At 40.3% G+C, this 25,104-nt stretch overlaps 1 protein-coding gene across 5 annotated transcripts in view; it reads left to right on the plus strand.

Annotated features, from left to right (window-relative positions):
- The first annotated feature begins 5,915 nt into the window (after window positions 1-5,915).
- The window catches only part of TEAD1 (TEA domain transcription factor 1), a 217,956-nt gene continuing 198,767 nt past the window's right edge, over window positions 5,916-25,104 (plus strand). For 3 of the 5 annotated variants that reach the window (XM_063289483.1, XM_063289486.1, XM_063289487.1), the window contains exons 1-2: window positions 5,916-6,224; window positions 6,964-7,095. The gene's annotated coding sequence lies outside the window, so the exon portion shown is untranslated. Of the gene's footprint in view, window positions 6,225-6,963; window positions 7,096-7,502; window positions 7,593-25,104 lie in introns of those variants that run through there. The other 2 variants (XM_063289485.1, XM_063289484.1) reach the window with 2 other exon arrangements.

Here is a 25,104-nt window from a genome sequence, read left to right on the forward strand (position 1 = left end):
CTAGATGCCAGTAAGCACCAGTAGGCCATTCATTCTTGTGTGAACCAACCATCATTTGACCCTTGTGTCACGTAACTCAGAAAGAGCTGAGAAGCAGAAATCCTTAACATAATACAAAGTTGAGCTACAGCCAAGTAAGCCCACATTTTGGCTTAGTGTGATATGTAGATCCCACTACCAAGAACTTTGAGAATATACTCACTTTCATCCAAGTCAATCTTTGTGTGAAAACATTCTTCCATGGTTAGATTATTTTTCTGGATTATACCCAGCACTCAGAGAGTAAAACTGATTCTCCAGTGTCAGGATATTTTTCAAATTCTCAGTGCTACTCCTGCTGGACTGAAGTCATTTGAATCCAGGTACACCCTTTTAACAAAAGGCTATTGATTGATTGATTGATTGATTGATTGATTGATTGCTTTCAGAGTCACATCTACATGACATTGCTAGCCAAATGAATGAACAAGTCACCAGTGAATAAATAAAAAACATACTGCAGCCTCCTGTTCTGATCCTGCCCTCTGGTTCCTCCTGTGAGGGGGCACTATTAACAGCAAACCAAACTCTTTGATCCATGTTTTATGTAGCTGATTATCTCAAACAGCGATTCTGATGACTTCCTCTTAAATAAAGCCACAGAAGGAAGCCAGGATTTATATATTTATCAAAAACATTTCTATTTCCCTCTTTACCTGTGTTTTCAAAAAGGCTCCCACAGTGGTTTACAAGTATCAGAAAAGTATCCCGATCCTTAGTCTTGCCATCTAAAATATACAAGGCACAAGGAAAAGGGAGGGGGAAGAGGAGGATACCCCTCCCCGTACACTCCCATTCTCTTGTTCTTGGTTTTTCTCTAGTTCTGATATGCTTCAAAAACTCACGAAGAGTACGTAGTTGTGGGAAAAACCAGTGGGTGTGTTTAAAACAGCATATACCAGCATGCCACTTGCTTCTGGGTGAGCCATAATTTGGCCTCTGGTGTCATGTTAACTAGAAGAGATTTTGGATAGCATAAGCCATTCTTGGAGTATAGTTTAAGAAGTTCTTAATCAGTCAGTTTACATATTATGCTAAAATAAGGTTTGTTTTAACTATGGTTTACTGAATAAACCATACTTGCCTGGGTCTATTATATCATACTACATCATGGTTTACCAACTGCAGTGTCTGGGTTAATAAAGCAAACCCCCCAAAGCTCCTTTATGGCCTCATATGTGTCAACCCAGCTAGGACTCCCTTATTAATTCTATCCATAATGGTACACAGACTAGGTTCCCATGATATGCAAAGCTATAACATTCAGTTGAACATGCACATGCTGACATGTCACCCCAATATTGGGAGTCTAGAAGCAGGACATTCTAACTTTTAATAAACCTAGTTTACCAACTCGTTTTTAAAATGTGCAAAATGGTGTCTGTTGGGGTGTCAACAACACGGCAAACTGATGCGGTCCAGTGGACGAAATAATCCAGCTATGTACTTATGGTCAATGGAAGATTTTGATTTCAAAAGTCATGCCAATACAGTTACTGACTGGACTAAGTTGTGGTGTGTTTTAACTATGATTTACTAACTGGCCAAGTTTGTGCAATCTGCTATGCCATAAAACCTGATTTGTGAATCACAATGGCCAGGTTCACATAGCACATAGCACTGAGCCATCTTAAAGCTTAGCATGATTTGTCTGTCTTTGGTACACCGTTATTGGTCACAAATCCAAAAGCTACTAAAACAGACTTTTAAAAAATTCAATTCACTTTCAACCTGCTCAGGTAAAACTGAATCTTTTGTTGCACTCCAGTGGATGGATGGATGGACGAATAGAGATACAGCTATGGTGAGATGTTGTTGTTTATTCGTTTAGTCGCTTCAGTAAGCAAGGACCAGCCCACGCCAGAGATAGGGATAGAGATATTTGGTTCCTCCCCCCACCCCACCCCCACCCACATGCAGAACTGGAAGTAAGCAAAGAAAATGCTCCAGTGATATAACTTTGGGATGTGCCCATTCATGACAATGAACAATATATACTGGGATGAGCGGAAGAGACCGGGGGTGGGGGTGGGATTTCTGTTCGGAGTGCCAAGCCATTTAACTGTTAGTGAGGGCTAAGAGGATCTCCGTCAAGCAAGAACTGTTTGAGTCGGAACTCTGATTGCTACAAAGAGCATGTGGCAGGACAGCCAAACTTTTTTCAACAAAGACCACACTTTCAATGTAATCCTTCTCTTCTTTTTTTGCCCAAGAGCTCCAAGATCTAACAGTGACATCACCATAGGGAGCAGAATTGTTTGCTTTGTCTTTTAGTGAAGTAGGTGTGTCAAGCCTATCAGCCTCTTGGCACACTTATTTTGTCACCTGTTTAATAAAGGGGAAAAAAACAGTGCCACAATAATTTCATCAGTTGGCTGCCACAATTCAATACCCTTATGGGAACCATTCTGGGCTTAGGAGATCATTTGAACCTTCCTTGTTCAGACATTTAAGGATAAGATGCTATTTTAATATAGCATTCCCCAGTATGGCTAGAGGGGAATTCTGGGGGCTGCATGTCACACAGTTGGTTGGCATCGGCTGAGAAGGCTGTAACACATTCAGAAATAAAATCAGTGCAATTTGTGTAACCTTCTTTTGTCATGCTAAGTCATATTTTGATTAAGCATGATTGACTGAATAAATCACAACAGGCTGTGTTCACTGATAGTAGGAACCTAAATCAAATAAAACATTTAAAAAACACATTATTTAGTACACAAATAAACCCCAATGGCTGCATTTCTAGAACATGCTAAGCCAAAATCAAACCACATTTCTTTTGTGAAGCCAGTTCTGTCCTCCCCCTAGGGTTAAAAATGAGGAATGATTGATTATGTGCTATCATGTTGGTATCATCTGTTAGCAACCATGTACATTGATTTTCTCCAGAAGGGTCTGTTCCCAATCTAGTCCTTCAGGTCTTCCAATTATCCATCTATCACTGCCCTAACTAAGTCCCTCTAACTTGCTGGTCATCCCCCTCTTTTCTTTCCTTCCCCTTTCCTGGCACTCTAAACTTTTCAAGAGAGATAGGTATTCCTTTGTTGTTGTTTATTCATTTAGAGGTATTCCTTTAATGTCTCTAAAATGTGATAATTTGAGCCTTGTCATTTGTACCTCAAGTGAGAATTCTGGATTGATTTGCTCTATGATCCATTTGTTTGTTTTCTACACTATTCATGGTCATCTCGGGAGTCTTCTCTGACATCAAAGTTCAAAAGCATCAATACTCTTCCTATCCTACTGCTTCAAAGTCTAAAATATGAAGGATTGCAATTACAGAAAACAGTTTATGTGGAAGCATCCCTTGTGTCCAAAGCCATTACTAGATAGGTTACAGTTAAATATATTTAACACAGCATAGCACAACCTCCAACTTTCTATAATATTGGCCATTTTCCCATTAGTGACTTAGGGCTCTTCTTCCTGGCCATATTCAAGTGCATTCCTGCACTCCCTGAATCAGAAAAGTATGGTAGCATAATTCATGCTACAACAACTGAGTGCTAAGTTGCTTCAGCAATGGGGCTTACAAGTGGCCTGTTACCAGGTGATTGGATAAACCACTACCATTTGCTCATTTAAAGTGTGGAAAAATGGTCTTGGGGCAGAGGTGCTTTGTGCTCATCACTTGTCAATTGAGCTATTTCTGAATGCAGGGCTACCAGTCTTCTAGTAGACCTGTTCCCAAAATATCCTGGCTGACAGTTTGGTGGGTGGAGGAAGAATGTGGGATGAAGCAGGAGGCCACTCATGAAGTGCATCAACAGAGTTCTCTCTCTCTTCATCCCAGACCCATCCTGTCAGCTGGGCTATTTTTGGACATGGGTTTAATAGTCTTCCTGTCACTTGAATTAAAAGGGAAAACTCGTAGAACTCCGGTCAATTTCACCCCAACTCCCTAATATCCCAAACTGATGAGTCTTGCAAGGGAAAGGCAATGCTGGCAGCCAAGGGCCATGGTCAGCAGAACCCAGAAATATCCCATAGAACAGGCAAAACAGTATTGCCTTCCTTCAGCATAATACAAGCAGTAGGAAAGCACCTCCACTCAAGTCATCTTGTCAGCAAAAGCAGCTGAAAACCCAGCAGTGAACTCACTGAGGACAGAACCAGTGACACACCTCTTTCCCAGTTTACACTGACAAGCAGCCCTTTTTTTACAGTCATGTTTACTGGTTTTCTGAGAGATTGTAAAACATATGTTTAGCAACAAGTCTAGCAGTCTTCCAGAAGAGCAGTATACCAATGTATATTAGGAGCCTGCATAATGTCTGATGGGTGCTTTGTGAAGCATAAGTCAGGAATTAAGTAGGCAGATCCTTCTGTGGAAATCCAGGGTCCAGTCTCTTCTGAAGCCCAAGCCAAAATGGAGGGCAATGACAGCCTCAGTCAGCCAATAGGTGCTCAGGAGATGCCAGCTCTTGACCAAGATGGTGAATGAGGTATTGTGTACTGTGCGGACACCGAGGCTTGGGTTGGGAGGAGATAGAAAGCATTACTATAAAATGGGAACAGCCGAAGATGAATTTGGGCTGCCTTTGTGGTGGGCTGGGGATGAGACAAAAGCTGCAGCATGAGGCTATGTCCTCTAAATATGGTTAGCAGGTCAGGTGAATGTGAGGAAGAGCCTAATGATGGTTAGACGACTCCTGAAGATGCAGTAAGTTACTAGTGGGAAAATCACTAGAAGAAAAAAGGCATTTTTTAAACAGGAGATTCCAGTGCCACAATTACCTAGGGTAGCCTGTGTTTGCATGACACACTTATCCATGGTAACTATGATTTATTTAACCATTTTTTCTGCGTTTTCAGGACACACCGAACCATAAACTAAACCCATGATTATGCCAGGTTTGCATAAAAATGGTTGCCTAGTTTGTGGTGAAGCGTGATGCCGGTGACCCATCCTTGCTCTGGCTCCGTGTCTCCCCCAAATCACGACCCCACCGCTCCCGATTTCAGAACGTCGCCTCCTTTCCCATCCAGATCTCAAACGGTTAATTGAGGTAGTTCGCTACCGAGAATCCCCAAGGAGCACACTTCTGCAAGGGGGAAATGACATCGATTTCACCCCGGGAAGGGGAACACGCGAGGTGGTATCGCACAAACGCAGCCGTTGAGCAAATTCAAAAGTGAACGGGTTGCCGAGCTTGAGATTAAAATATAAATATACATATAAATATATAATCAAACCCTGAGAAACCAAACGAATATAAACAAACTCTCGCCCATCCTACTTCCCCTATCGCAGTTAAGGCATCGTTATTATTTGTTCCTGAAGCTACGCTTTCTTCCCCAAAGATCCGAAGAGTTACATTGTGTTTAATTGAAACTGAGCGGCTTTTTCTTTCTCTTTCTCTTTCCTCCTCCTCTCCTTGTCGCTGCGATTGATTCAGACAAATTCCACCTCTCGCCAGCGCGCACTCCGAGGAGCTCCAGAAAGTTTGCATCAGCCTGCTCTTCCCCAGGGCGCTGAAATCCTCGCTCTCCGCCTCCTGTACATCCCCCAACGGGAGCGGCAGCTGGAGCGATCCTGGCTCAGCCGAGCGGCCTCGGCTCCGCCTTCGCGATTGTGCCTCGGCATGTGAGCAAGATCCCATTTCAAGAGGCTGCTCCGCTGCGCCTGCGACTGAGGTGGCTCGCGAAGACACCTCTCCCCCTCCCCCTCTTCCCCCTCTTCCCCCTCCCCATGTGATCTGATCCCCCCTCCCCTCGCCCGCTCCCTCCTCCCCTGGACTTTCCTATGAGGTCACCAGCTGCTTCCTGGCTCCTCCCCTCTGCATCCCCTGGCTGTTGCGGGCCGTGGCTCCGCCTCCCCTGTAGAGAGTCCGCTCCTCGCGTTCATTTCATTCCTCTTCTCATTCCGAACATTCTTAGCATCGCTCGCGCTGCACAAGCCCATTCGAAAGCCCAGCCCGCCCTGCCACCACCGGTTTGGGGGCAGTAACTAATCACTTGAAGGGCTTCAATAATCCCGCAAGCCAACAAGCTGTAGAGCCCAAGACGCACACACACAGTAATTTTTAAGGGAAAAAAAATAACATCAAAAACAACAACAAGCAAAACACGAAGGCTAGACATTAAGCAAGCCAAAAGTCCCCAGGGGAAGCTGGAAGAAGTTTGAAATTGATTTGCAAAAAAGGCTGGTGGTGTTTGCAAAGGTGGGGAGTGGAGTGGAGGTAAGTTTTGTGCGTGTGCGTGGAGGGGCGAGTGGAGGCTGGAGGGAGCAGCTTCTCTTTACGGTTCGCTTTGCTTTGTGTGGCAGGGAACGGTGGGGGGGCCGGTCCTCTGTTATTTACTTGGGAGAATCGTGTCGATGGCCCCCCTCTTTTCACGCCCCCCTTCTCTGTCTCCGCAGGTGAACAGTGGGGAGACGAGTTGGGGGAAAGCGAAAATCAGGCAAAGTAGCCTTGGGAGACAGGGGAGGGGGAGGCGAAGCTGTTTCCAGAGGAGTTTAGCCTGATTTGGGTATTTAGCCAGAGCTGCAACAGGCGGCCGCCGTTCCTCTCGCCCTCTGCGCCTTATTGCTGTTGCTGCTTTAATTTAGTTGCCTGAGTCACTGCTTTGCAGCCTGGCGCGCGCGCGCGCGCACTCTCTCTCTCTCTTGCGCACACACACACACAGACTCCCGCGCGCGCACACACACGCACAAATCTTTGGCATTTTTCACATTTTTCGTCGAGAAGGAATAACTTGGGAGCAGATCAGGCCTTGCATAGTAAAATGAACCCATCCCTTGAGTTTCTCGTCCTAGCGCTGAGCTTTGGAAAGTGGCTGGATCGGAGATTTAGCTGGCTGTTAGAGCTTTGAGGTTTTGCTTTTCCTTTTTTTTTCTTCTTCTTCCCTTTCTCCCTTGTTATCCCTCCTTAAAGATGAAAGAAGGAATGTTCTCTTTCGCTGCTTCTTTGCTTTCTCCAGAACTGCTGCTGCTTAATTGCACATTCAAGTGGAAAATTTTCCGGAGTCAGCAGAAACATTGTATCCAAAAAAAGACAACAAAGTCACAGTTCCGACAAAACGCGGAGATTGTCCCTGGAAAACTTCCTTTCGGTAGGAGCCCAATGTTTGTTTATTTTCCTCTAACCTTTTACAGTGATCTTGGGCATCCCCTCCCAACACCTTAATAGTGCTACTGGCCAAAAGAGACTCTTTTGTTCCACAATTCACACTGTCAAAGAAAGGAAGTCCACTTACATGGGGGGGGGGGAGAGAAAATTAGTTTTATCTAAATCCAAAACAAAATATAAAAAGCGAGGTATAGCTCACTAGCCAAACTTGGTTTCTTATTCTGATCTATTTGGGGGAACAGAGGAACAAGAAATCTATACAATCCTGGATTGATTTTTTTTCAAAAGCATCCAACATTATCACAGTATTAAAATATTTATGAAACAATGAAAAACCTGTCCACCTGTGTTTCTCAGGAGAGTTGTTAAGTGATTAGAAGTAACTACCTCCTTTGGATATGGGGATATGTCTCCATATCAAATGGCCCTCAATAAATGTCTCCAAAGTTGATGGGCACCTACCTTCCTTTATTTCTGAGTGTCAGTGGCTATATATTTCAATTTCAGAGTGTGAAAATCCCTTTCTTGCTAAATATTTTCTAAATTTAAAAAACAAAGCCTGGTGCATGTAATGGACTATGTGACTTCAGGTATGATGTACGTTGATTCTGATTTAAAATAGCCAGTGAACAAAAGTAGCTCAGCTAAAACTCTGTCAGGAACACCAAACATTTTAATCTGTAAATTAATCTAGTTAAAGAAACATCCTTAGCTGTAGTTTTGTAAGACAAATGTAAATAAGTATGAGTACTGAAGGCAGTTAAGGAAAAGAAAACTATCATGCTTAGCTAAACTTAGAATACATTTTATCTGGATATGGAAATTGTAACGAAGGACAGGGGCTCACAAAAGGAAAAGAGCATTGGTTACAGTGCACTAGGAGCACAAATTGTAAATAGAAATCTGGTCTTATTTCATGCAAGATTTAAAGAAATGTGTTCCTAAATTTGGAACGGTTGTCCTAGGGTACATAGTGCATTGCCATTTCTATAAATAGTTGGGGAATACCACTGCAAGGACATTAGACTGTACTGACAGTGTTAAAAAGATTCCAGATAATTCAAAGGCTGTTTTACACTGCCTTACTTCTGTATCACTGTACAGACAGCAGCCCATGCCTATTTTTCAAATGGAATGCTGAGAATTCATATTTCTCTTCAAAAGGTCAGGAGGACAAACTTGAGGCCTATCTGAGTTTTGGAAATGATTCCTGTGTTGGAGAGGTACTCTGTTAGTATTTTCACAGTTCTCCACAATTCATTTTCGATCTCTTTATATTTTATTTTAATGTATGCTTATACCATGATGATTTATTGATAACGTGAGTTATAACTTTGCACTCCTAATTGCATTAAATATTTTCAACACTTGTAGGTGCATTGTTTAGCAAAATAGTTTGGCCCTGTGATCCCATGTTCTCCCCTTATGTGAAATGAAAGTAATGGAATGATAATATCTGGATAGATATGATTGCTGTTAAAAATAATTGTAGATGTTCAGTCCTGCTGAAAATATGAAAAGTTATCAAAAGCAACTGCACGGTCTGTTAGATATGTGTACTTGAGTCTGAAATACTGTACTTGAGTCCAAAATATATTCACTAAAGTTATCACAAGGAAGAGACTAGAGAGAAGTGTTGGTTTTAAAAGAAAGTTTAGTAAACAGTGGAAAAGAACAGTTCTAGCACAGCTAAGAACTTGGCCCTCAGTGAATTCCAGCTGGAAGATTTTTAGTGTTTGAAGAATGTGGCTTTTTATGCGTGTTGGTTGGAAAACTACTTTAATAATTTGAAAGTAACATTTTTTTTCCTTTTGCCTAGATGATGAGTTAAATTTGAAGGAGGTAGCATTTTATGGTAGTTCACCATTGCTAATGAAAGTTAAGATTAGAAAAATGAAGACAGTTAAGACCTACCATGTTTGTAAAAAGTAAAAACATTGCTAAATTTTTCAGCAATTAAATTATATTAAAAAAAACTTTTAAAAATGGCTGTATTTACAGGCATTAAAGCAAGAAGGGGTGGAATTAGTATTCTGGCTGCTAAAGAACATGAAAATGTTAAGGAGAACTGCCCAAAGGTGTACTAGAACCAAATTGCAAAAACCTCTTCTGAGCAATGGAAAGTTGAAGGAAAAATTATACATATGTGTGTATGTCTATATAGTAAAAAAAAGTGTAATTGGGTAGCCATTATCCTCCTATAATCCTGTATGATCTGTACTTTTTGTGGAAATAATGGATTTTATTTTAAAATATTTTGGTCTTATTTCCATATTGTGAAACTTGGTATGCAGCTTGTAATGTCCATGCCAGTAAGGAATGGATATCTTGTAAGGGTATTTTTAAGTTTTTAACCCAGCAGGTTTTCTGGCACAGTTATGAGTTTCACACTGTTTATCTGAAATGGTTTGATGTCTTGTTTCCTAAAGCTGCTTCATTAGTTTAGGATTTAAATATTTGTTGCATCAGGGCTCTCATATTAACATGGGATGTCTGTTTGTTTCTACTGTCATGCAATCAAATTTTTGTTGATTTGATCTTTAGGATTTTTATGTTCTTGAGAATTATGATCTAGACAGTAATTTGAAAATAAGAATATCCTTAAACATACAATGTGGATATGAGTTGTGAGCAAGGTTTATATTATAAAATCTTCCTCATGTATGGTTCTGCATAGTTATATGTATTTAAGCAGAAATTAACTTGTAGGTTGTCTTCCTCCATGATTTACTGTCCTGGAACTGGAACCAAAATGAGGACCTTTTTAAGATTGCCTACCAAATTCAAGCAAATAACTACTAGATGGGTGGATTTTAATCTCTTATGGTGTTGATACCAGCATCTAACTCTAGTTCTGTGTAATGACCAGTTGATCTCAAAGTCTGTAAATAATCCCTTCACATATCAAAGACACATCTAGTTAATAGATCACTGGAGTCTTCTTGAGCAGATGGAATGGGGGGAGGTTGGGATGCATGTTCAGAAGTGAATCTGCATTAGCTGTGCATTCAGAAACTGGCTTCTGCATGAAGTTCTTACTTGAAGATGATAAGAAGCCTTAATACAATAAAGACTTCCACTTTTTTCCTGAACAAGGGCAAAGTGATCTCAAGCTAGTGTTTTATGATGGTGAGAATTAGAATTTAGAATCAGAAGCAAATGTACCTTTTTTATTCTGAAGCTCCAAAATCACTTTGGAACCCATGCATGCCAACTTGGTGGACTAGCATTCCTATGTCACAACTTGCACTATTGGCATGTACCATCATGGTTGGCTTGGAGCCCTGGATTTATGATTGGGCTCCCAGGATCCTATCTCATAATGCTGCTCAGAGTGGAAAGACTTAATTGGGATTTCTAAAGTAGAGCATATTGTGTGTGACCGTGGTGTTACAAAATCCTGATTAGTTGTTATAGGAGGATTTTTGGATGATAAATCTGTTCTGGAAAATAATCTTCAGTGTTAAACAGACGCTTTCATGGGAATGCTTACTCACAAATAACTGTGTCTAGGATCACAGACAGACTATATGGGCATCATTACTAAGTACATTTTTCATAGGAAGAAGTTCCATACCCCAAAGAACTTTGTTATTTTTAAAAACCTCAAGTGTATTTTTATTGAAAGTGAGTATCACTAATTTGTAGCTTAAAATAATTGAATGGAATTATGTGATTATGTAGCACACAAGGTATGTTATTGTGTAATTCATGGAAAAAGAAACCCTTGTTCCTAAGCAATTATAATGTACATTTTGACAGTGCTTGGGTAACCAGGAATACATGGGAGCAAATGTTTGCACCTGAGTTTTATATTAGTTGGAAAAGGGTATTAAGGTAAGAATGGAACCCTATAATACCTACTTGCTATAATACCAGTAAGGCCTACTGGCTTTAATGCAAGGAGCAGGTTTTACAGGAAAAGTAGGAAGAAGAATTTGAAGGAAAAGAAAAAAGGGTCTTGTGAAAATCAATCCATTTATTTTGAAATAATAGAAATTACAGTAGGATTATTTAAAATTGCCTAATTCTTTATTATATTTAGCCAAATAAAGCTAAGTAACCTTCTAACAGTTTTTGGTTTTCTCTTGTATTTGTTTCAGCAAAAGATACAGAGCTGCCTAATGTTTTGGCAATTTGACAACTATTTCTGTTACCAGGACCAAAACTTAAAAGATTATTAGTATAGTGTTTATAATTCCATTTCCACTGATCTCCAGTATCAGTGAGTTCAATTATTTTATCAGTACATAAACTGAAAGCTACTACTAATGATGGGAAATGTTAATTATGTGAGGACATATTGAACCTATATTCTCTGCAGCTTTATATTCTATATTCTCTTGCCTTGCTTTATCCACAGAATTTTCTAATTATAATTCAGTGTAGTCCTAGCTTTTGGAAGGAGTTCTAGATGGTATTTTAACTCAGTATGAAAAGTATCCTCAAGATAACCCAAAATATGTTCAGTTCAATAAGAAATCTAGTATGTTAAAAATTCTCTTATTGGCAGATCAGATGATAGCAGAGATCCTTTAATTCCGTTTTTTATGTGTTGTATGTTCTCTCTCTTACCATCCAAACATGGTTGAATTGAATTTATTTGGAAATACATGAAATCCAGCTCATGTCGAATTAAATACTAAAAAGGACTGTTCTGTGTATTAATATATGTTGTGTGGTGAAGGCTTTTGAGCAGCTGAATTGCTGTCATCAAAAGATGCTTTTGAGAACATGACAGCAACGAAAATAATTATAGCATTAAAAAAAATCCTTATAATTCTCCATTGTAAAACAGATGTGAATCTATGGCTTCTATGGAAGGCCAGTTGTAAATCATTCTTATCTATTACTTCTTGCACCTTACCTTTATGGCATTAGTTAAGACTGTAATTTCTAATTTGCTCTTAATGTTCCCAAAGTTCTTGCAGAAGATGATAATTTCCAGTTTGCCTAAACTGATATAATTTATTCAGCATTATATAAGATCAGAGCATTAACTTAATTTCTATATGGGCTTTTGCAGTTGCAAATGAAAGCTCTTTTTAAAAAAAAAATGTTTTGTTCTTTGCTACAATGCACATGGGGTTGCTAAAATGCATAGAAAACCTCACTGAAACAAAATGACTTCATTGGAGTTGGCACGTAAGAGCAGAATCCACTTCGACCATGCTGGAATAAAGGAAGCCAAGTGTTTTAAATAGCCACTCCCCTTGGCCAGAATGTTTTGAGAGAAGCTCATTGTCTCCCTTGTGAGCCCTTGCAGTTTTTCTGCCTCTGTTAACTCTCCCAAACCAGACAGCTCGCTTTTGAAAGTTGACATCTGGTTTACTCTTTGTTCACCTGTTTTTTAAAAATGCAAATAGATGTGCATGCAATTGCCTTAGAGCGTTTTTGTTTCTTTCTCTGTGTGTCTGGGGTGGGGTGCGGGGAGGAATGCCATTGACGGTTATGTCAAATAATGCTTCCAGTAGAACTCTGCCATGCTCTGTTGTTATGTTAACCACAGACAAAAGTTTTGGCACCATATGGCTTGTATATGTTTCAGATAAGTTATCAGTTAATTTAGCTGATCAGTAGTAGTTTTATACATTTCACGTTTGGATTTCCAAGGAGCTTGGCTATTCCAGGTGAAAATGTTCCTTGAATGTTTCAGGAAGGAACCAGGGTTATCCTTTCATTGGAATTGTTTATTTGCTTAAATATTGTGTAGTAACAGGCATATTATGTATGTATGTATTCTGGCTAAGGTTTAGCTGGTAACTATGGATTAGTTGCAGTATTCAGATAACTCTGGGCTCTGTCCAAGTGTGGTGGAACGACCTGGAATGCTTTTGACGCTCCTGGGGGAGAGATAACTTGCTTCTCAAATCTTGGGCCTGATCGGATCATCTTTTTCAAAGATCACCCCAGAGGAACTCTTTTTGAAATTGCATGGGTGCATCTCTGCTTAAAATGAAGTAGAACTAGAAGGTAAATTCATTACCTGATGGATACATCCCAAACTTGGGAATTGGTTGTAAAATCAGTATGCTTCCTTTTCAGCCCAGCAAAACAACTGTAAAAACTCTTGTCATCTGTAAGCTATTGGTAAAATACTGAATATAAAGCATATTTAAGACTGGCCAAGGAAGTAACCCACCTGTATGCAAGCAGCCTAAACACACAGTGTCTAAATGTTTCTGTTTAACAGAATAAAACAATAAATATAATTTATAAAGCATTCTGAGGATTCTTTTGAGATAAAAAAGCTTTTATGGATTCCATATTTGTTAGAGTATAACTACACTAATTGAAAACAGTGCAGTGACATGACTAATACAAATCTTCGAAACATTGTCTTACTTACGTCTTTCATTTGATTTGTTTCTAGACTTCTGAAGAAGTGAGAGGTTTTAGAACAGGCACAGAATGCAATGGGATTTTTTCTTTGCCTATTCTGTCTTTTTGGTGTAGAAAATATTGGTTGCAATAGCCTTCCATTTTTTTTTTAATTGAATGACTTTAGAATAAGATCTTCCTCTGTTGCCCTTTGACCCTGACAAACATTCATTGCCCCTGGGATCCTCTTCCTTGACCCATCACCTTTTTTTGTTTAAGATTATACACTGTACTCTCTTTTGTCTCCCCAGCCCCCCAGCTTGCCTGTACTACCTTCTCAAGGGTATTTTTCTGTTTCAGTTTTCTTCTTTTTTAGGATCACTATTTTTTTGATACTTCCATTTCAATTTTCCATGGTAGTGAATGTGCCCCCCTCCAACTTCCTTTTCCAAGCTTTTTTTAAATGTATCACCTGCTGCTACCATTCTCATTTTCAGCAGTAGTTGCTGATTTCCAATCCAAACATTATTTCTTTATGCAAATTAGATTGCTGTTTACTATGAGCTTTCTCTCTCATGTTATGCGTCCCATGGCAACATTTTCCAAATACTTAGTTTTATCTGCATAGTCCATTGGAGAAAACCTGGTCAGTTGAAGGTATCTCTGTCCCCTACTAAGTAAAAGAAATAAAACTTTTGAACCAATTTTAGATTATTAATCTAAGAAAGAAATATTTAGAGGAGACATGTTTGAGAAAGTTAATGAGATAAGTATAAATCTTCTATTCAGCATGTTCACTTTTTAGAAGCACCCTGCCCATTATTTTTTCTTACTTTGAAAATGATTAGAACAATCATTTTATGTAGCACTTGCATATTGACATCTCTACCAAAACTGAGTTTTAAAAATAGCCAAATAATCTGTTTTTCTATTCCTGAAGGCCATAATTCTCTGTGTTTTGATCTCTGTAATATGTATTTCTACGATCTTCCAGCTTGTCTTCTTTTAAAAGAAGTCCAGCATTCTCTAGGGCCTGGTCAATGAATGTTGGATACAGTATAGGTTTCTTAAGTCTCAAGCTTTTCTGTGCAGGGATAACAAGTCTTACTAGAAAGTAAGATATTTGCAGACCAATGAAATGATGTGGGATGATGCTCCTGATGGAGAAAGGTTCATATTCAAAGCCTTGGAAAATCCTCTTGGCATTTTGGAGAAAGCTGCTTAGAATCCTAAGCCTTCAGGTGAAGTCACTGAAAAGATACAAAGATGTTTCTGATTTAGTACCCTTGCCTATCGGAATTGAGGACTTGGAACATTTGAAGCAGCTTTCACCTGTTAATGTAAGAACTGAGCACACCAAATCCTTTAAAGCATATGCAGTGAGTGCTGGTGGGAATTTCTCTCCCCTCTCTGATACAGTTATATTAAACTAACTGTATTACTGCATATACAGTCATAGTTAGGAGGTCTCTTCTTAGCTCTGTACATAATACTGAGACATGTAAATGCCTTGGTTTACTTTGAAGTGGGATAATTGTCTAAATGTGTTTATCAGGATGGTTTCTTAAAGGTTTGGATAAATGGTTATGCTGTTTTGAAAATTCTTACATTTTTGGTTAATGTTAGTTTAGTTGGCAGACAGGAACAAATTATAGTGAAGAAGGGTAGTTTTTGTTATATTAGGTTCCAAATTATGTTTGAAGGGTTTTATATGTTTTTCTTTAATTGGGAGGTAATTTTGTTTTAGAAGGGAATGTAATAATGAGAATTTAAATGCTTTATAGAAATAATGTTTACTTTAATATGAATTGGAGTGAGAGATTGATACTGATTTATGTATATCTTTGTTGTAGAAAGTTGGAAGGCACTTTGTAGTAGTTTGTTTTGTGTTTTTTCGCACCTTTTTAGTTCTGTTCCTTTTTTCTTTGTAGGCTTCTTTGTTTCAATCTTTTTAGTTTTTATGTATATTTTGAGAATGTTTTAATAAAGTTTTCTAAAAAAAAAAGGAGGACTCTTCTTCATGCATTCAGAAATCCTAGGAAAAACTTAGCTTCCAATTACTTAGTCCCCTTCACTTATAGCTATATGAATACATGCTTTTACTCTAACACTATAAAACACACACATTGGAAAAATACTGCTGCTAACCTTAAAACCTTAACTGAATAGTTCCCCATTTTTCTCTAACTAGGAAAGTAACTCCGGGGTCTAAGGAACCACCTAACTCTTTCTAGTTCTTCTTCAGTTGGTATTGGAAAGTGTTTTCCCCATGCAGTCTCTTCTACATTTTTGTCAAGTGATCCTCCTATTCCAGAACTCTCCCGTTTTGCTGTAGACAGGATTGTCATTGTAAAGTCATTCCATCTCCTTCCTTAAACCTGTCTTCTTCTCCCTCAGAACCTAAGGCCAGTCAGGAGGATTGGGTTTGTAGGATATCACAAAAGGAACTGTCAAAGAGGCTGGGAACATGTACATTCTATGTTGCTTCCCAGGATCTTTCAATCTCCCAATAGCTTCTAGAATCAAGCATTCTAGATTGCTCCTCATGCACTGTAACTTCTCCCCACCACTACTGAGATAGGAGGTGTCAGGGAAAAGTGCACAAATGGCACAAGGTTATTCTAGACCAGGAGGGAAAGGTGGAAAACGAAGTATTTTCAGTAGAAACTGCAGATTAAAATTGGATTGATTGCAAATATAGAAAACAATCCAATACTTTTAGTATCCCACTTTTTAGATGGCCATATGGAGGATGATATCAGGTAGAAAGCTCAACAGGGTCTCCAACATTAATGGGGGGGGGCACTCATAGTGATGACAGCAGAGGATTAGTGGGAGACCTTGCCATAACCCAACTGATCCTTGAGGAATCATTGGAAGGGCCTTTGGAATGGGGAGGGACAGAAAAGATTAGATAGCATTTCAGGCCATACATGGCCTGAAAAAGCAATATCATAGTAGAGGCATGGACTGAGTTATTATAAGTGAACTTGGCCATGGGTAAAAAAGCAGGCCAGTTTTCTTGCTAGAAATGAGGGTATTGCTACAAGATGGCATTTATTTATTTTTATATATATTAATAAAATTCCTGTAGTGCCCCAATCTAACAACACTAGATGGTGTACAGAAGTATGTTGACATAAAAACAATTTCCCAGTATGCATAAACAATAATTAAATAATAAATAAGATGGCTGTTCTTTAGGCATTAAGATAATTAAAGGCCTCTTTAAAAAAGAAAATTTTGAGAAGTTTCCTAAAAGGAGTAAGGGGACCAAACGTATATCCAAGGGAACATACTCCACAGTGTCAGGGCTGCTACTACTGTCTGTCTGCTTGCCATGCCCTTCTTGAACAAAGTCTATATAAAATAATCCAGTGCTGCTATAGACATTTTTAGAAGATAGAAAGCACTTTGAATTCGGCTTTTGTCCTTTCTATTTCATCATCTACAGATGGATGATGCAGAAGGTAAGTGTCATGAGTACTGATGGCGAGCAGGAGGGGGCCTCTATCCAGGGGGGAAAACACATGTGTAGTACTGAGGAATTAAGCAGCCATTCAAAGAGACACAGATCAGACCTGCCTTAACTTTTGGGGTTTATCTGTCTGGGTTTTTCCCACGCTTCTTCAGTTTGTTAGGATTTTCTGTCTTATGTAGCAGCAATAAACACTAGAGACCTATTCCTTGTCTCAGCATGATTCCTGACTGTTAGGACATCAATCCTAACAAACTCCTCCCATTGAAAGAGGGAGGAACAAAGAAAAATAAAGGAGAGACATTGGGAAAATGTCTTCGGAAAACCAGGAAATTCGGCAAGCCATCCAACAATTGGGAGCAGCCCTGCAACAACACCAACAACAAGTAGATCTCCAGGTCAACACATTACAAGCAGCTATGCTACAGCAGTTACAACAACCAGCTCCGGTTAACTCACAACCGGTGCCAGCAGCAGCAGCAGCAGCTCCGCCAGTAGTCTTGAGATCCCAGGGCAGTCTACCAGAGAAGTTTGGAGGAGAAGCAGGACAGTTGAGAACTTTTCTCACACAGTGCACAATGTTTTTCGACAGCAGACCGGCAGAGTTTCCCACAGACAGAACCAGAGTCACCTTCATTTTAAATCTGCTAAAGGGCCCAGCAGCCAAATGGGCTATTCCCATGGTAGAGAACAATGACCCAATTCTCAATGACTACCAGAATTTTCTGGCAGGGTTCTGAGCACACTTTGACGACCCGATCAGAGAGGTCACTGCCAGCCAGGAAATTCAGAAGCTCAAGCAAGGCAACATGAGAGTGGGAATCTACATTGCTGATTTCAAGCTGTTAGCAGGAGATCTGGACTGGAATGAGAGTGCCTTGAAAGGCAATTCAAACAGGGGCTGGATGAAGAAATTAAAAATGAATTAGTGCGCCAGGGAACACCAGCTACCTTAGAAGGTTTATATCAGTTGTCTGTGGTCATAGATGCCAGGCTAGAAGAGCTCAGACAGATGCAGGGGCCTCAGGGCGCTTCCAGGATTTCCAGCTCTCTCCGCAGCATCTCCTTACTCAGGACCAGAGGAGCCGATGCAGATCGAGGCGAGCAGGAGGCTCATTTCCGAGGCTGAGAGAGAAGGAGAGAGAGAGCCCTCTGTTTCTACTGCGGAGTCCAGGGGCACATGGCGAGAGCTTGCCCAGCGAGAAGCCAAGCAAATTCCGTAAGAGCCCCAGGGCAAGCAGCTGAACCAAGAGCCACCTCCGCCTCTACTTCCAACCAGGGAAACTCCGTCGGTCTCCCTCCACAGAGCTCAGCAGGGAGACCATCAATCAAGAAGGGCTCATTCCGAGGATTCCAGGCAATCCTTTTACTACTTACCAGTCATAATGCACGTAAACCCAGAGCACCAGGTCAAGCTAGAGGCCCTCGTGGATTCCGGAGCTTCCACCAATTTTTATTGATGTACAGACTGTACAAGACTTCAACATCCCGACCATAGAATTGCCACGTCCCATAGAACTGGAGACCATTGATGGCCAGCCCCTCAAGGCAGGGCTGATTAGAAGGTTCACAGAACCTTTGCAACTAACAACGGGAGACCACACTGAGTGGATCCAACTTTATGTTACGGCATCACTTACTGTGCCTATAGTCCTGGGCACACCTTGGCTGAAGATTCACAACCCATTGTTGAACTGGACTATGGGAGCAATCTCCTTCCCAGCTAAGGAATGCCAGCACCAGAAGATTCAAGCCGCTCTCCTCTCTCCAGCAACCAACAAAGCCACGGAAGCAGCGGGGGTCCAGTTGCCAGCCAAATATGCAGATTTCGCAGACGTTTTCAGCAAACAAGAGGCCACAGCACTACCCCCCCCATAGGGACTGTGATTGCACCATTGAGTTGATACCAGGAGCCAAGATTCCAGCAAGGAAACAATATCCCATGTCCCCCAAGGAACTAGCCACCTTAAAGGATTACTTGGATTCTAATCTCCAAAAGGGTTTCATCCGACCATCTACTTCCCCAGCGTCTGCTCCTACCTTCTTTGTACCAAAGAAGCCTGACCCGTTGGCACTGACAAACCAGGAGGCACCCATGAGAGTGGTACACGATTTCAGTTCCCTCAATAAACTCACGATAAAAGAAAATTATCCCCTCCACTTCGGGCTTGCATTTCCCAAGGGGGAAGGGGGAAGAATCTTCTAATAATTAGCTATTTTCCAGCAGCAGCCACCTGGGCCAGAAGCACTATCAGACCTGGAGAGCAGCACTGATTCGTCCTTGGAGGAGTTTTCCTTTGAAGAATTTCCATTGTTGCCCAGTTCTCATGGGAGCTTGGAGGGAGAGATGGACTCTTATCAGACCTCTGGAAGGGAGGGGGCTGAAATGGAATGTGAATCTGGAGGGGAGGGTGATGTCATGAGTACTGATGGCGAGCAGGAGGGGGCCTCTATCCAGGGGGGAAAACGCATGTGTAGTACTGAGGAATTAAGCAGCCATTCAAAGAGACAGAGATCAGACCCACCTTAACTTTTGGGGTATATCTGTTTGGGTTTTTCCCACGCTTCTTCAGTTTGTTAGGATTTTCTGTCTTATGTAGCAGCAATAAACACTAGAGACCTATTCCTCATCTCAGCGTGATTCCTGACTGTTAGGACAGTAAGTGGAGCTACATATCTAATAGGTGAAATGGAGCTTTCCAAATACGTGCTGTGAACTGCCCACCTTTGTCAGAAATGAGATGACTGAGTAAACCAGATTTCCAGAAAGCTATTGAATAAACAGATGAATAGTCTCAGGAATAGAGGGGAGGCTGTGACAGGAAATGAAATGTGCAATCATAGAGAAAAGTTCAGCCATTACTAGAATGACATCCAGGACCTTGATATGTGGTTACCTCAGAAATAAAATCTGAAGCTGCAGAAGGGAGGGAGTGTAACAGTTCAAGCACATTGTTGACACGACTCTTGGCATGGCAACACCTGTGGCAAGAAGAAGCACAGGCCTTGATATCTGCTCTAATGGAAGGCCATCAAAAGTCACAGAGAAGAAGAGAGGTGATTTTAAATAATCCTAAATATCTACCTGACCGGCTATTGTTGCACAGCTATAAGACTTCTTCTCTTAAGGAAGGAGGAAGACATAGCTGGTTGTGAAGTGGTCCCCCCCACCCCCTGTTCCCAAGAAAAGATGGGGGGGGGAGACAAGAGGTACTCTGAAGGTTATCTATCCAAGCTGATACATATGTGGGATAGATGTCAACTTCTCTTGTAACAACCTGGACTGGAAACAATTCATCAAAGTCTCTCAGACCTCTGATTAATAATATTCATTAGAGGCAGTGAGTATTCTGTTTTCAAATGAGAAACCTATATGCAGTCAAGTTAATGTAGAAATGTTCAGATTCATTTTCTCACTGGGGAGGAGGCTTGTCTCTTGTGAAGGTGGGGTAGGCTGCACCTGTTGGTGGTTTTGGAAATAGCTGCTAGCCTTCTTGCCATTGTGACAACCAGCTGTCACAGCAGGGCAGGTGCTGAGGGGGGTGATAAAGATTTCCAGGTACAGAATGAATGTGGTGGGAGGATCATAGAACAAGAAGTAATCCACTTTATAGGCTAAGGCATTGGAGTGCTTATTCTGCAGGCCAGGAGATGTAAGAGGTAAGAATGTTAAAATGGGAAAAGAATTGTGCCCTTGTGACCTGCTGTGTAAGACTGTGAGAAGTTGGAACCTTGTAGGGTGTTTGGTACTTTAAAGAAGATGATGATAATGTTCAAAAGCATCTTTGACAGCCAAAAGCTCCTTGGTAAAAATATCATACTTTAGCTCTCTTGGTAGGTATTTTTGGGAAAAATGCACAGGGGAACTTGCTGTCATCAAACTCTGGGGCAGATTATAGAAACACATCAGAAACATCAGCCTGAACCACAAAGGACAGTGTGGACCTGGATATTGGAGGGTTAAGAAGTAAATGCTTGTTTGAATAGAAGGAAACCTTTTGGGGCCTTGAAATTTTCCCTTAAAGGGACCCTTTTCTTGATAAAATGAGTGAGCAGTGCAGTTGGCTGGAAGGGGATTCTCAGCAGGGCATTCACCTGTTAAGTGACCAGGTTTTCCAAAATACAAACATAGACATATCATGCATCAGTGTAATGATGCCCTCCTTTCCCATCATTACTTGGTTGCAATTCCTTGTGTCTTCATACCTATGGTTAGTTGGATTAACAGCCAAAGGCTCTGAGGTGCCCTTTCAAATAGATTAATTAAATTACATTAAATTAAATTAATCCTGTATTTCATCTGATAGTTCTCTTCATATTAGTTATAAACTTTATTCATTACAGCTAACAATTGAAAAGTAGGCATATACGTTCATACAGTGTGCTTATCCTATCTTAGGCTCTGGATTTTATGGTTGGCAGTCACCTGTTTGATGGAATTGCCAAATGTAGCTGTCAGTAGTGTCACAAAACTGTAGTACTTGTCCAAGTCCAGGCCGTTTTGTATTAGAGGTGGGGTTGTGCATTTTGCAGGTCCCTTGGCCAGGTTGATTATAAATCCTATACAAAACTGGTTAGAAATTCCTTAGGACTTGGTGAGTTGTGTAATTTGCATAGAGCAAGGAAATAACAAATCTGCCAAGATTCCCATCATACTTGTCAGCTTTGGAAGGCAGGTATTTGGTGTCAGAAAGTTGCTGCTGCAGCAATGACTGTGGTTTCTTGAGCCAGGAGTGATACTGGAGTTACTGTTCCTGTTCCACCTGCTGGTTGGTGTTCAGACAGTTGGTGTTCAGACAGATAAAGATTCAGGTATTTGTGTAAGCTAGCTGAAGTCCTTCCCCATTATCAGTGAAGAGAGCTGCCTCCTCTCCAGGGCATAGTAAGGCTATGAGAAAAAGACTCGGAAGTCTCCGCCCTCACGTATGCAGAGATATAATGGTTCTAAATTGAAAATAATTAACTTGTTGGAATCCTTGTACCAGTCCTCCATTAACCTTAATACATATTCCTAAACAGAACTCTGAGAGAATCATGCTTGGAGAAGAATCATTTTTGGTTCAGGAAGTTGCCAAAGTCATAATATCCTCTGGGTTAACAGGACCATCCGAGTTGCAACTTGGTTCTAATAGCCAGACACTGCAATTGATCCACTATCAGTGGAATTGCTGGAAGTTCTGTAGTTGTTGCTTAATCTAGAGATTTGAACACATGCTGCCTTCTCGTGGTCTTGTGAGTAGTGAGAAGGAGAACCTGCTGTCAAAGATTCATAGCAAATATGGCAATGTAATTCCCTCCATTCTCCACCTTCCCAGACAAAGACAAGAAGGTTAGCTAAGTAAATTTATTGCAGAGAATTAGGAAGCCACACATATAAACAAGTTCTCATCTCATGGCATCCAGGAATCCATCCCTTCAGTTACATTAGTTAACAGGGTTAAATCTAGGGCCCCTTTCTCCTGCCTTTCAAGTCTATGGCCAGGAAGCTGCTCATTTCCCGGCCTTGAAGATCACTGTCAGCTGTCTCTTGTTGACCCAACAGCTTTCTCCAGTGTGAGAATCAGAGAACCTTGCCACCCCAAATTCAGACCTTAGATTCTATGTGAAATATGGGCTTTTAGTTCTAACTTGTGGGAAACTGTTCTTGAGACTTTGGAAAAAGTATTTGCCAATTAAAAGGGAAAAATCTTGTGGAGGGAATCCAAAAATGTCACATTTCCATGTTCCCATATCTTTCAGTCATTCTGAATGATGTACTTTGGAGTTTGGCCTGTGTTTCTAAAATATGGAATTTCAACTGTTGGATTTATCTAATCCTGACCTGGATGCAGTTAACACCACCAAAGATCACACTGCAGTGAAAAACAGAATGAAATAATAATTTCAAAACTTGTATCTAATTCGTAGAACAGTCTGGTACTACTGTGCTCATATTTCTCATGCAACTTCCCAGTCAACGGCCATACTAATTGAGAACTATGGGTATTGAAGATCAATACATCTGGAGAACACCCTTTGGTAGAAAACTTTTACAGTATATCACTGAAACACAATTTGGTCCCTGTAAAGGTGTAGGCTGTAGAAAACCAGGTGGTGTTTTGAAGTTGTCCAGTGTTTGATGCATCACAGCAGTTGGCAACACCAAGGTGACTTGGCTCATCTTGAAAAAGCTAACTTTGGTTGTCTGGTCAGTACTTGAATGGGAGTCCAAGAGGAAATCTCAGAGATGTAGATCAGACTGGGAAGTAAGTAAGTAAGTAAGTAAGTAAGTAAGTAAGTAAGTAAGTAAGTAAGTAAATAAAGAAAGAAAGAAAGAAAGAAAGAAAGAAAGAAAGAAAGAAAGAAAGAAAGAAAGTATCCCAGAATGAGGTGAAAGAGACCCATTCCTCAAAGGACTGATTGTTATCCTCTTGTGCTGAAAAGCTGTCTTTGGAAAGGGCCATACTAATAGTGTGTGATTTTGTCATTTTAAACATGGAGAGAAGGATATTTGACAGGCATGGTCATTTACCTACCCATATGATCACTATGTTTTATCTAGATGGAATGCAGATTGTGCTGGGAAAGTCAATGCCTATAGCAATAATGTGGGAAATGCGCAGTCCTAAAAGCAAAAGTTAAGTTACTGTAATGTTAAATTATATGGAATCTGTCAATCTATGAAAAACTCTAGATTTATTGTGAACTAAGCAGAGCTAGAAAAATTTTGCTGCAATGGTGAGACTTTTTTACACTGCTTCAAAGCCCTGGCTTGTTGACATGTTAATTCTCTACGTATGAATTGTTTTTCTATCAACACAATGAAAGGACTGATCAAGATAGCTCCATGTGGTCAAGACTGAATCTGTTATGTAAAAACTGTCTTATTTCTTTTAATATGTCTTCTAGTTTCCTTCCTTCCCTCCCTCCCCCCTCCCTCCCTCCCTCCCTCCCCTTTTCTCTGTATGATAAAACAATACAAATAAAGGTTAGGTTGCAAAGTTGGAAGATGAAGTCTAGCACTTTCATATTATTTTTTTTTCCTGAAATGCAACTTGTTTTATATGCAGATCAATCTTTGATCTGATCCAGAAGTATTTAAACTTCTAAGAATAATAGAATCATTTCAAATAAAATTTGTCCTCACTTTAGCTGCCATTACTCTTCATGCTTGGAAAATATATCTCAAAGAACAATTCGATCTTTATTCAAAAGTCCCGCATCAATGCTTCTTCCTCCTTAGTGAGTGCATAAGGAGATACCACAGTGCCTAATTTTGAAATGATCATAAATTTGAACCGAAGCATTCTAGCTTGCCTGGATTTGAATTATCCAAGAGGTACGTTCTGGAATGGTTGCAGGTTGTCCACTTAACATCATGTTTTATGGAGCCTGATGAACATGTAGCACGTGCAGGCCCAGTCTTTTGCATTAAGAGTCAACTTCAGAATATATATTCCTTTACCTTCAGGAATGAATTATCTCCTTTTTAGAAGTTATGATGGTGTCATTTATTAATATTATATGTATTGTATGATTTATTGTAAACTGCTTGGATTCACTTTTGATTGAAAAGGCATAAAAACTCACTGGGTGTTCTTGAATATTTGACTGGGTAAGCAGAATTGTGCCTGAAAGCCAGGCCATCCATATGCCAGATATTCAATTTAAAGGCCTGTGCGTGTAAAAGATGTATTTATATTTATGTTCTAAATATAACAATATTATGTTTATATTTTATTTACATCTTTCCTAAATTGGATGCAATTCAGTTAAATCAGTTATTGCTTGTGCGTTTTTTTTTTTTTTTTTTAAATGATGCATTTCTGTTTCGGAGCTGAGCAGGCGGCACTCCATCACCTCTTGCTGAAGCATCTGCTTGAGGCCCTTGGTACCAAAGTATTGTCGAGGATTAGCCAGGCCACATTTTGGCATATATTTTAGAGCTGTGCGTATTCAAACCATCAAGAGTGTACGAACATTTCCTGGTCTAAATGAGCCGCTAGCCTGGCTCGTCTATTGTCATGACAGGTGATAGTTTTGAAATATTAAGTAAAATGTGAACATTTTGAGAAGCAAATGAAAACATGTTTTTAAATTGCAGCAGGCTGCTTCTAGTGTTCCTTCTGCACCGAGGAGAGCACGGTGTTGTAGACTATTGCTAGGCATGAAGTACAGGGTGAAGAGCCTTCGATTCAGCCAGCTAGGCCTGTG

The sequence above is a fragment of the Candoia aspera genome, chromosome 1 (genome assembly GCF_035149785.1).
Source record: "Candoia aspera isolate rCanAsp1 chromosome 1, rCanAsp1.hap2, whole genome shotgun sequence".
NCBI classification, from domain to species: Eukaryota; Metazoa; Chordata; class Lepidosauria; order Squamata; family Boidae; genus Candoia; species Candoia aspera.